The sequence below is a fragment of the Vicia villosa genome, linkage group LG7 (genome assembly GCF_029867415.1).
Source record: "Vicia villosa cultivar HV-30 ecotype Madison, WI linkage group LG7, Vvil1.0, whole genome shotgun sequence".
In the NCBI taxonomy this organism is placed as follows: domain Eukaryota; kingdom Viridiplantae; phylum Streptophyta; class Magnoliopsida; order Fabales; family Fabaceae; genus Vicia; species Vicia villosa.
The window spans coordinates 63,710,783-63,725,209 of record NC_081186.1 but is presented as its reverse complement, the minus strand read 5'-3'; the positions used below and the strand labels follow the sequence as shown (position 1 = coordinate 63,725,209).

Below are 14,427 nucleotides of genomic sequence, written 5' to 3'. Positions count from 1 at the left end.
CAGTGTAATCATCAGCAGAATCTTCAGAAGGAGTCTCAGGCTCATACTCAGGAATGGGTTCATCTTCAGGTATAGGGTCATAGTATCCAGGAGGAGTGTCAGGCTCAGATTCTGATACGTGCATTTCCTCATCAAAATGTTCATAGGCTTGAGGGGTTTCAGGTGAGGGTTCTCTCTCAGGAATCTGACCATAGTAAAGCCAGTTGGAAGGGTTGTGCACACTCGTCCTAGGACTCGGTAAGGTGAACTGATCCAATACTTTGTTGTCAATGAGCAAGTCAAACTGATCAGGCCCAAGGTTACCAATGATACCTCGATTAAAGCAGAAATGAATGTCCATAGAATTGTGGGAACCAAGAGGTGTCAATCTAAGTAGAGGTATTCTCATTCCTATAGCATTAGCAATCATAGTGACAAATCCGCCGATCCTAATAGGTGAAACTTCGTCCTGCGTGATGCGCTCGAAGTTTGTTAGCATGAATGCGATGGCATTGACCAGGCGATTCTGAGAGGAGCAGAACATGATGAATAACTCTTCTCTAGAAACTTCAGTGACATTATCGGGTTTACCAAAGATGTAGTGAGCAATGATCTTATGGAAGTATCTGAGGGCGGGGTTATGGATGTTCTCATATTGAAATTCGTTCTCTTCAGGGTTGTCGTTTCCAGTGATCTTTCCCCAATATTTTTCCAACTCCCAGTATGCAAGATTGTCTTCAGCTACTTTGGTGTATGCGTCTGATCCATGAGGTAGCTCTAGCATTTCAGCAAAATCTCGGATGCAAAAATTGAATTCCATACCAAAGAGTCTAAAGAGAATGACTCCTTTTCTCAGTCCTTGTCCACAGTTAGGAAGATAGGTCAAAGAACTCAAGAATTCCAGAGTGATCTTCCGGTAGGTACTAAACTTGCGGAACAGGTGAGAACCAGTTCAACCGATTTGGTTTAGCAAGTACAGAACGCTTTCTTCGATACCAAGTCTTACCATAGTCGGTTGGTGAGGGTAGCAAGTCAAATCCATTTGTCTTTCAGTAAGCTTATCAAATCTTGCTTCTTGTCCTCTGCCACGGAACACAACTTCCATATTATCGACTTCTTGCATCTTAGTTAGTAGTTAAAAAAACCTAGAAGTTGAAAATATTAAGATTAAGTTAGAACTAGGCTAGTGTTTATTTAAAAATAAAATAAAAATGAAATAAAATTAAGTAACAAGTTATAATAATAAATATAATTATAAAAAGGAAATATTTTCTCGATTTAAGATAGCGGTTATAATTATAGTAATTATTAAAAAATGTAGGAAAAATATAAAGATGTAGAAAAACTAAAATAGTTCAAAATAGAATCGAAAATTAAAAAATTTAAAATAAAATAAAAATAAAATAGTAAAAGAAATAAAAATAATTGTGGGTTGTCTCCCACCAAGCGCTTTGTTTTATGTCGTAAGCTCGACGACTTTAAAATAGAAAACTATTTTTTCGAATGAGCGGGCAACTCGTCAAGTTTAAAACGTTCGATGTTTTCATTGTGTTCGAGATGATGGTAATACTTAAGACGTTGCCCATTTACGACAAAAGGTTTGACGGTTTCTCCTTTGATTTCTAACGCTCCACTCGGAAATATGTTAGTTATTTCGAAAGGGCCAAACCATCTAGATCGTAACTTACCAGGAAATAATTTTAGTCTAGAATTAAATAAAAGTACGTTATCGCCTATGCTAAAATTTTTCCTAGATATATGCTTGTCGTGCCATTTTTTCGTTCTCTCTTTATAGATTTTGGCATTTTCGTAAGCGTCTTGTCTAATTTCTTCTAATTCGTTTATGTCCAGAAGTCGTTTCTCACCAGCAGCAGTGTAGTTTAGGTTTAAGTTCTTAATGGCCCAATAGGCTTTATGTTCTAACTCTACCGGGAGGTGGCATGATTTTCCATAAACGAGTTTGAATGGGGTAGTTCCTATTGCAGTTTTGAAAGCGGTTCTATAAGCCCATAAAGCTTCATTTAGCTTGGTTGACCAATCTTTCCTAGATATAGCAACAGTTTTCTCCAATATTTGTTTTATTTCGCGGTTAGATACTTCTACTTGTCCGCTTGTTTGTGGATGGTATGGTGTAGCTATTCGATGATTCACTCCATATTTTCGAAGGAGTTTCTCAAGTATTCTTGAAATGAAATGGGAACCACCATCGCTAATTACCAGTCTTGGCACACCGAACCTAGGAAAGATGACGTTTTTGAAGAGTTTGATAACTACTCGTGTATCGTTTGTAGGAGAGGCGATAGCTTCTATCCATTTCGAAACGTAATCGACTGCTACGAGTATATATTGATTTCCAAATGATGACGGAAACGGTCCCATAAAGTTTATTCCCCAGACGTCAAATATTTCTACTTCTAGAATGCCTTTTTGAGGCATTTCGTCACGTCTCGAAATATTTCCGGTTCGTTGGCATCTATCACAGTTTAGTACAGCAAGATAAACATCTTTCCACAGGTTGGGCCAGAAGAGTCCAGATTGAAGGATTTCGGCGCAGGTTCTAGATGTGCTATGGTGTCCTCCACACGGTGCAGAATGGCAGTGTGTTATTATACTTCCTATTTCTTCCTCGGGTACACAACGTCTAAAGATTCTATCAGGACCTCTTTTGAACAGGAGTGGGTCGTCCCAATAGTAATGTTTTAGGTCATGGAAGAATTTCTTCTTCTGTTGGTAACTTAGATCAGGAGGAAGCACACCTGCAGCTAGGTAGTTTACAAAATCTGCATACCAAGGTGTGTCAGAGCGAGCTAAAGCTATTTCTGCTAAGTTGTTGGTTTCAGCGTTTGGATGGTATGGTTCGAATTCATTGGTTTCTAACTGAGCGATGAGTCTTTCATAAGGGAAATCATCGTCGATTGGTACTTCTTCGGGTTTTAGATTTTCCAATCGAGAGAGGTGATCTGCTACGACATTTTCAGTGACCTTTTTATCTTTAATTTCCAGGTCGAACTCTTGTAGTAACAAAATCCATCTCAAAAGTCTCGGTTTGGCGTCCTTTTTGGTTAGGAGGTACCTAATGGCGGCGTGGTCAGTGTATATGATTATTTTGGCTCCTACCAGGTAAGAACGGAACTTGTCTAATGCAAATACGACAGCTAGTAATTCTTTTTCTGTCGTGGCGTAATTCATTTGAGCTTCGTCTAGGGTTCTACTCGCATAATATATGACATGTAGTTTCTTATCTTTTCTTTGCCCTAGAACGGCTCCTACAGCATAATCACTCGCGTCACACATTATTTCGAAAGGCTCGTTCCAGTCGGGAGGTTGCATAATTGGCGCAGAGATTAATGCTCGTTTAAGCGTATGAAATGCTTCAGTGCATTTATCGGTAAAAATGAATTCAGCGTCTTTCATTAGTAATTCAGTTAAGGGTTTTGTTATTTTAGAGAAATCCTTAATGAAACAGAGAGGTTAAAACCAGCGTGTCCTAGAAAACTTCTTATTTCTCTAACTGTTTTTGGAGGTTGAAGGTTTTCGATAATTTCGATTTTTGCTTTATCTACTTCGATCCCTCTATCAGATACGATGTGTCCAAGTACAATTCCTTGTCGAACCATGACGTGGCATTTTTCCCAATTAAGGACTAGGTTTACGCTTACGCATCGTTTAAGTACCAGTTCAAGGTTCTCTAAACATGTTTCAAAACTTCCTCCACAGACAGAGAAGTCGTCCATAAAGACCTCCATTATTCCATCTAGGAAGTCGGCAAATATTGCCATTATGCATCTATGGAATGTTGCGGGTGCATTGCAAAGCCCAAAAGGCATTCGTCTATAAGCGAATGTACCATAAGGACAGGTAAACGTGGTCTTCTCTTGGTCGTCAGGGTAGATAGGAATTTGGAAAAATCCGGAGTATCCATCCAGATAAAAGAAATGCGAGTGTTTAGCTAGGCGTTCGAGCATTTGATCTATGAAAGGTAAAGGGAAATGGTCTTTTCGGGTAACTTTGTTTAGCTTCCTATAGTCAATGCACACTCTCCATCCAGTTTGGGTACGTTGTGCTACAGATTCGCCTTTTGCGTTAGTGATTACAGTAACTCCTCCTTTCTTTGGTACGACATGAACAGGACTAACCCATTTACTATCGGATATAGGATATATTATTCCGGCTTCTAGCAGTTTTTGGATTTCCTTTTTAACCACATCGCTCATAATAGGATTTATTCGCCTTTGATGTTCTCTAGAGGTTTTACAATCGTCTTCGAGCATAATGCAATGCATACAGAGGGAAGGACTTATTCCTTTCAAATCTGATATGTTATATCCTAAAGCGGTTGGGTATTTTCTCAAGACAGTAAGTAATTTTACAGTCTCGGTTTGTCCTAAGTTGGCGTTCACTATAACTGGTCGGTTTAGTTCTTCGTCTAGGAATTCGTATCTAAGATCGGTAGGCAATGTTTTCAGTTCTATAGCAGGCTTCTTCGGTCCAGGTATAGGATCAGGAGTTAGTGCCAAACATTCACTCAGGTGGTTATCTTGATATTCCCCACGCCAGTTGTCATCTTCAAAGATTGGCGGTATAGGAATTTTTAGGATCTCGGTTTCCTTATTTGGTTCTGATTGTATTTCATTAACACACTCGTCGATTATGTCGGCAGAGCAGCATGTGTCAACTATAGAAGGTGCTTTTAGGAATTGGGAAAGGATAAATTCTATTTTCTCTTCTCCTACTTCGAAAGTAAGCTTTCCTCGCTTGACATCTATAATTGCACCAGCGGTTGCTAAAAATGGTCTTCCTAGTATGATCGGGATGTTAGAATTTTCTTGGATATCCATAATGATGAAGTCAGTTGGGATGTAGAATTGACCTACAGGAACAGGGATATTTTCTAACATTCCTACAGGGTATTTGACTGAGCGGTCAGCTAGTTGAAGAGACATTCTCGTTGCTTTAAGCTCACCCAGATTTAGTTTCTTACAGGTTGAAAGAGGCATCAAACTAACACTGGCTCCTAAGTCGCACAAGGCTTTCTCTATGATGGTTTTTCCTATTACGCAGGGTATAGAGAAACTACCAGGATCTTTCAGTTTAGGAGGCATGTTATTTTGGATGATAGCGCTACATTCGGCGGTAAGCGTTATAGTTTCGTTATCCTCGAGTTTCTTTTTGTTTGATAGGATTTCTTTTAGGAATTTAGCGTACGAAGGCATTTCAGTTATGGCTTCTGTGAATGGTATGGTTATGTTTAATTGTTTCAGAAGTTCTACAAATCTTTTAAATTGCGCTTCGGTTTTTGATTTAGCTAATCTCTGAGGGTAAGGAATTGGTGGCTTATAAGGTGGTGGCAGAACATAAGGTTTTTCTTTTTCAGGTTCCACTTCGTTATTGTTTTCATCAGTCTTAGCAGTTTGATCGTCAGTTAATGTATTTTGGGTTTCCTTTGGCTCTTGTTGTGACATGGGTAAGTTTTGAGTTCTAGGATCAATGGGTCCATCGTAATTCGTTCCACTTCGTAGTGTTATCGCGTTCGCATATCCTTTAGGATTGGGTTGTGGTTGAACAGGAAACGTGCCAGCAGGGGTGGCAATAGGTGCTTGTTGTTGAGCTACTTGTGAGATTTGAGTTTCTAACATTTTGTTATGCGTAGCTAAGGCATCTACTTTGTTCGATAGTTGTTTTAGTTGCTCGCTATTGTGGATGTTTTGATTTAGGAAGTCCTTATTGGTTTGTTGTTGGGAAGATATAAAGTTCTCCATCATGATTTCTAGATTTGACTTCCTAGGGGTGTTTTGAGCAGCTACAGGCGCTTTTTGGTAGCCAGGTGGTACAGCAGGTGCTTGTCCAGGTGCGTACAACGCGTTGTTATTTTTATAAGAAAAGTTCGGATGGTTTTTCCATCCAGGGTTGTACGTGTTAGAATAAGGGTTTCCTTGAGCATAGTTTACTTGATCAGATGGGATTCCAGTCAAGAGTTGACATTCGGCAACTACATGTCCAGTCAATCCACAAATCTCGCAGTTAGGTGTTACGGCAGCAGCGGTGGCTGAAGGAGTGATGGTTAAGTTCTCGATCTTTTGAGTTAAAGCGTCTACTTTAGCGTTAACGCGGTCTATACCACTTACTTCGTACATTCCTCCTTTGGTTTGGGCTTTCTCTAGAGCGGCTCGTTCTCCACCCCATTGGTAATGATTTGTGCCATATTCTCTATGAGGTTATATGCTTCATCATGAGGTTTGTCCATTAATGCTCCGCCAGCAGCGGCATCTATAGTCATTTTAGTGTTGTATAGGAGACCACCATAGAAAGTATGGATGATCAGCCATGGTTCGAGTCCATGATGAGGGCATAGTCTAAGCATGTCCTTGTAACGTTCCCAAGCTTCGAAGAGTGATTCGTTATCTTTCTGGGTAAATCCGTTGATTTGACCTCTGAGCATAGCAGTTTTGCTAGGCGAAAAGTATCTCTCTAAGAATACTCTCTTCAATTCGTCCCATGTAGTTATGGAATTAGAAGGCAGGGATTGAAGCCACGCTCTAGCTCTATCTCTCAAGGAGAAAGGAAAGAGACGTAATCGAATAGCTTCGGAGCTAACGTTGTTAGCTTTGACAGTGTCGGCATATTGCACGAACACAGATAAATGGAGGTTGGGGTCGTCTGCAAGGCTTCCAGAGAATTGATTCTGTTGAATAGCTTGGACCAACGAAGGTTTCAGCTCGAAATTGTTCGCCTCAATCGCAGGTGGTGCGATACTTGAGTGCGGCTCAGCGCGTGAAGGAGCGGCATAGTCTCTAAGAGGACGAAGAGCAACCATCTCTAACTTTGGGGTGATTTGATTGATTTGATCAGTAAAAGTCAATTCCTGATTGATCGGAATTGGTGCTACTTCGGGAAGATTGCGAGCTCGACGTTTGACGTTAATGAAATGTTCGATCTCGTTAATTCGTTGTATTAAATCTCCTCCTTGTGAACGAGTATTTGGCATACAATCGTTCAGAAAGGAAGGGAAGAATTGTCCTAGTCTCTACGGTGTAACAGTGAGTTACGATATCGACTTAAATAGTCCCCGGCAACGGCGCCAAAAACTTGATCGCGACTTTACGTGTCTATAAATCTGATGACTGCAAGTGCACAGTCGTGTCGTGTAGTTTTAAAAGATATCGAATCCACAGGGACTATGAATCGATCTACCGTTATCTAAGGTTACTATGTAAAGCTAGGGCTACTAAAATTTTGATTGTTCCTAAGGGAGAGTGATTATGAGAAATAAAGAATATAATAAAAGACAGATATCAGTATGTATTTCGTTTAACTTAAGGTGATCCGAAGGTCCATTGGCTTTTGCATAATTTAATTAAAAATCTTTACTAATTCAATTGGTTAAAAATCCTCGTCTCAAACTTTCGCTCTGTTGATTTAGATTACTATCCTAATCCTAATGTACGCTTTCGCCATCCCATTAGATTTTAGAAAAGCTTTTTGGAAACAACGTAATTAATAAAATGCCTATTTTATGAGGTTGTTATCTATTTAAATCTCCTAATCTCAAACTTTCGCTCTGTTGACTCGGAACAAGTTAATATCCCTAACGTACGCTTTCGCCATCCCGCTCGGGTGTAAAAACAATTTTTGAAAATAAATAAGTCCCAATTAGTTTTAATACGCTTTTGCCATCCTTAAAACTAATGTCCTATGTCTACTATCTGGTTAAAGATCTCAATTAAACCTGAATTAAATAAATATTAAACCTGAATTAAGGCAATAAATATTAAACCTGAATTAAATAAATTGCAATTGAATCTTCGAGTACTGAACTTCCACCACAGGTTGGCTGGATCGTTCTTCGGAATTTAAACGGACAGAAAATAAAACAAGGAAAATAAAAGGCGATAAATCTAATGTAAGGCTAGATTTATAAAAGGTTCACAACAATTTCCGGTGTAGAAATCGTTGTGAGAAAATAACTGTTTGAATTGAAAGAAGGCAGAAAATATAAGGCACGGTACAATTTCGGCAGCACTTCGTTAGCAAGAAATCGGACAGATTGAAGTGAAGTATCTGCCTCTATTTATAGGCGAGGCTTTGCAGTTGGATTGCGTGAAAAGAGGAGCTCCAGCAGACTTGGACTTGGAGACGTGCGTCTCCGATTCTTGGGGAAGCTTCGTTGAAGACTTGAGACGTGCGTCTCAAGTGGAGAGAATGTAGGGACTGGAGACGTGCGTCTCCCTTTTGCTGATGTGGCCTATGAGATGTGGAGACGTGCGTCTCCACTTTGCTTGTGTGGTTTGGGCCACACACATTTGATCTTCAGTGGGCTGGTTCGTCTCCTTTGGGCCTTTGGGTCTTCTTTAGCATATTTGGGCCTTATTTGCACTCCCTTTTCACTTCAGCACCCATTTTTCATCTTTTAGGCATAAATAGTGGTCGTTTTAGCTCCATTTCTTCTCCTTTTCACAAATAGTCATAATAAGAGTGTAAAACCTGAAACAAAGCAAAAACTCGCGTAATATCACAATAAATCAACATAATAAACGGAAAATGCTATGAATATCTACGGATTTCAAGCTAAATATACGATATAAAATCGTGTTATCAATTACATAGCATCTCAGGTTCAAAAATTGTGTTTTTATATATATTTAAGTCTCTTCAATCACGTCAAAACGAAGATTTCCAATCTTCACACCTCCGGATAGAAGAAACTTAAATAGGGGCATCTGTTGCACCCCAATTTTTGACCTCTGAGATCCCATCATTTTCTAAGTGTTATGATCATTATTGTTATACCCCAAAATTTGCCTGCGTCTTTTTAAAAAAAAAAGAGAAGTCAACAGACTTCTGTCTAAAAATTTGGAGTTTTATACAATCTTGGATTTTTATTTCATAAATATCCTGATTTTATGAATACTCAATTTTTAGAATTTTTTATACAGTATTTTGGCTTGCTGTTAAATTTATTCTTACATAAACGCTAAATACTGTTTATCACTTCATACACTGTTTATTTAAGATTTATTTTCAGATAAATAATGCTGACGCAGTTGGTACATAATTAAAATTTGCAGGCGCGGAGTCCGGGTTTCAGATTATACTGCCAGTTACTAGTCAAACCCGCTATCAGCGCAATTCTCCGTATTTGTACCATCACTCTGATCAATCTTTCGTACTTAATATTTCCAAGATTTTTGTTCTAGAAGTCTTCTGATAATCACGTGATCAACAGAGACTCAACACTGCATAAAAATCAGGTACGCCTAACTGTCTCCTACACAAACAGTCCCTAACTAGGGTTTTTGTTTTTTTTTCAGGAGAACGAGTTTTTGAGACCTCAAATGGATTTCATGGATCTCCATATGTCTCAAAGTACCACCAGACAAATTTTCAAACTTTGATTCGCTCGGACGCACAGTCAACAGCTCAAACAGTCAACAGACGACCAGTTTGACCAAAAAGTCAACAGACAGTCAAAAATGCAATTTTTTGTCAACATCCATATTTTGTCAAAAGATTCATCATGTGATCAATGGTTGATCATAATTCATCAAGAAAAGTTCAGAAATCGACAAAACTCCAAGTTTCAAAATTAGAGTTTTTTACCTAAAAGTCAACTGAACTTTGACCGACCATAACTCTCTCATAATTTATCAAAAAATTCCAACCAAAGCTCATTCTAAAGGAAATTAAATTCTCTACAACTTTGATGTTGGGCCCGAGGTCAAGAAATGCTTCCGCCTAAGAGATATAAGCCAAAACATTACGGGTCATTTTGAAAGTCAACAAAAAGCAGTTTTTTTGTCAAAACCCATATCATCAAGATAACTTCTCCAAATGCAAAAACGCTTCCAAAGTGGCTTGTAGAGGACATCTTGGGATTTCCAAAAAGTAAAAGAACACTTTCATAGGATCAAAATTGAGGGAGATATGCCTTGATGAAGTTGACCTTTTTTGGAAAAATGCATGAAACAAGTAATGACCAAAATTTGATTTTTTTCAAAAAGGCCAATTCTTTTGTGATTCAATCTTAATTCCCATATGTCTAAAGGGCATCCACGACCTATCCATGATTCATGACACTTTTATTTCATTTTAATTAAATTTTATTCATTTAAAATTCAATTAAAGTGAGATAATTCAAAGAAATTATCAAAGATGCTCATGGTTGCCAATCAAGACCAATTCAAAGATGCTTCAAGATAATATTTGAGATTGGAAAAAATAACACTTGATTGTTTTAACCATGGTTAAGAAATGCACTCATTGAAAATATTCCATTATCATATTTTTTCCACAAAATCAATCATGAAAATTCCAACTTGCAAGGGTTCAAGATCAAATCATTTGCCTATAAATAGAGCTTCATTTCTTCATTCATGAGGAGAAAAAAAAAGAGAGGAACAAGAGGAGAGCACAACAACAAACACCAAAGCCATAGCATAAGTTTTATATTTTCCAAAAGTTTCAATAAACTTGTAAAAATCAAGGCTCATAGCCACCTTCAATCAATTTCAATCACTCTATTCCACTCTTGGGACATCATAGAGTAAGTACAATGTAATTTTTAATATGTAGTAGTGTTAGGAGTTCATGAATTAAAAACTCCATATTTATGCATATTTTCAATTTCTAAAAAAAAATGTTTTAATTTTAGTTTTAAGTTGATAAAATGTTTATTTAATTTTTAACATAAAAATATTTTATTTCTTTTCATAATTAATTTATTTTGCTTAATTAATTAGTAATTATGTAAATATTGCTTTTTTTTAATTATTTTCAACCAATCAAAAAAACTCCAAAAATATTTTCCTTTTAGACTTAGGTTTATATTTTTTATAATCTAATTTTTGACATAAAATAATATTTTTCTTGTTAAGTTTAATTATTTGTTTAATTAGCTTGTTAATTAACTTAAAATCAATTCCAAAAAAAAATCACAAAAAGAATGAATTAAGTTTAATTTGTTTTATATTTATTTTTGTATATTATTTAATATTATTTCTTATCTTTTTCCTTTGTCCCGAATCAGAATAAAAGATCAAATATGGCAGAGATTGTATGCAGTTGATTTAAGACTTTTTTGGAAATTTATCGTGTAGTCGCTATGATTCTATCAAGCTTCTGATAAATTTTCATTAACTTTAAATCCGAGATCATCATTCACTCACCATCGATCTTCACTAACATCGTGAATATACTTGACTAGCTTCAAGATGATTCACGTGCTAACATACTAACAATTAACTTTAAATTCCGCATTTTATTATATTGTTCTTTATATTTCTTCCTTTATGCTTTATTTTATTATTTATTATTTATGTTTCTGTTATTTTTCCTTTGTCCACTTGGACATATTATTTATATTTCTGTTATTTTTCCTTTGTCCATTTGGACATATTATTTATGTTTCTGTTATTTTTTCTTTGTCCATTTGGACATATTATTTATGTTTCTGTCATTTTTTCTTTGTCCATTTGGACATATTATTTATATTTCTGCTATTTTTTCTTTGTCCATTTGGACATATTATTTATATTTCTGTTATTTTTTCTTTGTCCATTTGGACATATTATTTATATTTCTGCTATTTTTTCTTTGTCCATTTGGACATATTATTTATATTTCTGCTATTTTTACTTCGTCCATTTGGACATATTATTTATATTTCTGTTTTTTTTCTTTGTCCATTTGGACATATTATTTATGTTTCCGCTATTTTTCTTTGTCCATTTGGACATATTATTTATGTTTCCGCTATTTTTCTTTGTCCATTTGGACATAATATTTATGTTTCCGCTATTTTTCTTTGTCCATTTGGACATATTATTTATGCTTCCGCTATTTTTTCTTTGTCCATTTGGACGCATTGTTTATGTTTCCGTCATCTTCCTTTTGTCCACTTGGACCATATTTTTACCTTTGAGCTAAAACATTAATAATCAAGATAAAACTTAAAAAAAAAAAAAGCACTTTGCACACTTGCACCTCTATGGTTTTCCCTCTTATTACTTTTTTTTTTAATCATACCATCATTTAAGAAAAGTATTAAATGCATAGGAAAGGTCATATAAATTGAGAGTAGATAATTCCTAATTGCTTGCTCAAACATCTTTCATTTTCAAACAACGTATTTTCAAAACTTCTCATCTATTTTCAAAACTTTCATCTGGTATTTGAAGGGCATTATTCCCGGTGAAACTCTTCAGAGACCTATGTGACTTATTGTCCATCTTCACTTCTTCTATTTTCAAATCAATAAAGCATTTAAAAAGTAAGCTAAGCAATTAAGAGCCCATGGATAACCATGGATACAAAGGGTGCTTAAAACCTTCCCTTTGTATAACCAACCCCCCGAACCCAAAATCTGTCAAAAGGTCTTTCCTGTTCTTTTATGCCTTTCCTTTTTTGGATAAAATAAAAGTCGGTGGCAACTCTTGCAAAAAATTAAAAAAATAATAAAAGAAAAAAAGAGCAAGGAGTCAGTTCGCCTCAAAAAACCGAGTGACAGATTGCCTAATACTGCGAGTGAACATGATTCAATATGGGTGATTGTTGATAGGCTTACAAAAATCAGCTCACTTCATACCTAATAACATCACGTATCCAGTGGGAAAGTTGGCCGAGATCTACGTCAGAGTGATTGTGAGTTGCATGGTATTCCTTTGTGCATTGTGTCGGATAGAGATCCGAGATTCACTTATGATTTTTGGAAGAGCTTGCAGAAAATTTGGGTTCTAAGTTGAGGTTGAGCTCGGCGTATCATCCACAAGCGGATGGTCAAACTGAGAGGACTATTCAGTCTTTAGAGGATTTGTTGAGAGCATGTGTTCTCGAACAAGGGGGTTCGTGGGACGCTCATATCTCGTTGATCGAGTTTACTTATAATAGCATCCATCATTCTAGTATCGGGATGGCACCTTTTGAAGCGTTGTACGGTCGGAGGTGTAATACTCCGCTATGTTGGCACGGATCCGGAGAAGGCGTAGTACTTGGACCAGAAATTATACGAGAAACTACAAAGAAGGTAAAGTTAATCCGGGAAAAGATAAAGGCTTCGCAAAGTAGACAGAAAAGTTATCATGATAAGCGAAGGAAGGAGCTGGAATTTGAATCAGGTGACCATGTGTTTCTAAGAGTCACGCCTGTGACTAGTGTTGGTCGTGCCCTAAAGTCTAAGAAGCTGACTCCATGATTTATTGGTCCTTATCAGATTATAGAGAGAGTTGGGACTGTTTCTTATGGGGTGGCGTTACCGCCTAACCTCTCGAATCTGCACGATGTGTTTCATGTGTCACATCTTCGGAAGTATGTTCCAGACCCATCTCAAGTGATCCATATGGATGATGTGCAAGTGAGAGAGAATCTTACTGTAGAGACGATATGCCGATTCGGATCACGGATCGTGAGATAAAGTCCCATAGAGGTAAGGATATTCCGTTGGTGAAAGTAGTCCGGACGGGGACTACCGGAGAAAGTATGACGTGGGAATTGGAGAGCAAGATGCAGGACTCGTACCCCGAGTTGTTTGAACGAGGTAATATTTTCGAGGACGAAAATATTGTAAGTGGGGGAGAGTTGTAACGCCCCGAATTCGATATTTATTTTATTACGTATTTATTTTGTGTATTTGGTGCTTATATTGATATTTTAATCATTATTATATTAATTTGTTAATTTAACTATAATATAATAATAGGGTGATTTATTTACATTAGACTTAGTGTGCAATTGGTAGTTGGGGGGTGTGTGTACTAAGCCCATTAGCAATTTAATAATTAGTAATGTTTTAATAAAAATAATAAGGAATTAAGAGGAAAAAGGGAGGTTAGTGAACATTAGTAAAGAACGTGAAATTTAGAGAGGAGGCTAGGGCAAGAGTAGAAGAACTCCACCATTGTTGAGGAAAATCAAGCTTCAATCCAAGGTAAGGGGGAGAACGGGTTCTTTAAATGGTGACTAAAACATGAGTGGGTAGTGAGGGTTCCTTCCCCTCTTTAGGTTTCATAATTGATGAGTTTGATTTCTCCGTTTATGTGTGAATTGACTTGATATGTATGTTGTTCTTCATGAATTATGATGTGGATTTGGATGTTTGGTTGAGTTGTTGATATGTTCATAGAGAAACTGAATCTGAATGTATAATTGTCCAACTTGATAAGTAGAAATTGAGTTGTTATCATGTAAAACTGGATGTAGAATATTAGGTTAATGAATCTAGATGAAAGGTATAAGTTAATAGGTGAAAATAGGTCATTTTAGGCTTAAAATCGCAGACTGGAAGTGATGAAAAAGGTAAGAACGAACCTGTGCGAGTGCAGACCTGGATAAAGAAATTTTTTGTCAGTTTGCGTATGATACGCGTATGGGTTGGGGCCATACGCGTATGAGGGAGAAACCCAAGGTCTATACGCGTATGATATGCTACCTCTATCCCAACACAGTGCAACCTTCTGG

At 36.9% G+C, this 14,427-nt stretch overlaps 1 non-coding gene across 1 annotated transcript; it reads left to right on the top strand.

Moving 5' to 3' along the window:
- Nucleotides 1–6,311: 6,311 nt before the first annotated feature.
- On the top strand, nucleotides 6,312–6,418 carry LOC131621218 (small nucleolar RNA R71). The gene has a single exon (XR_009289543.1). It is a non-coding gene; the product is annotated as a small nucleolar RNA R71 (small nucleolar RNA).
- Nucleotides 6,419–14,427: the final 8,009 nt, after the last annotated feature.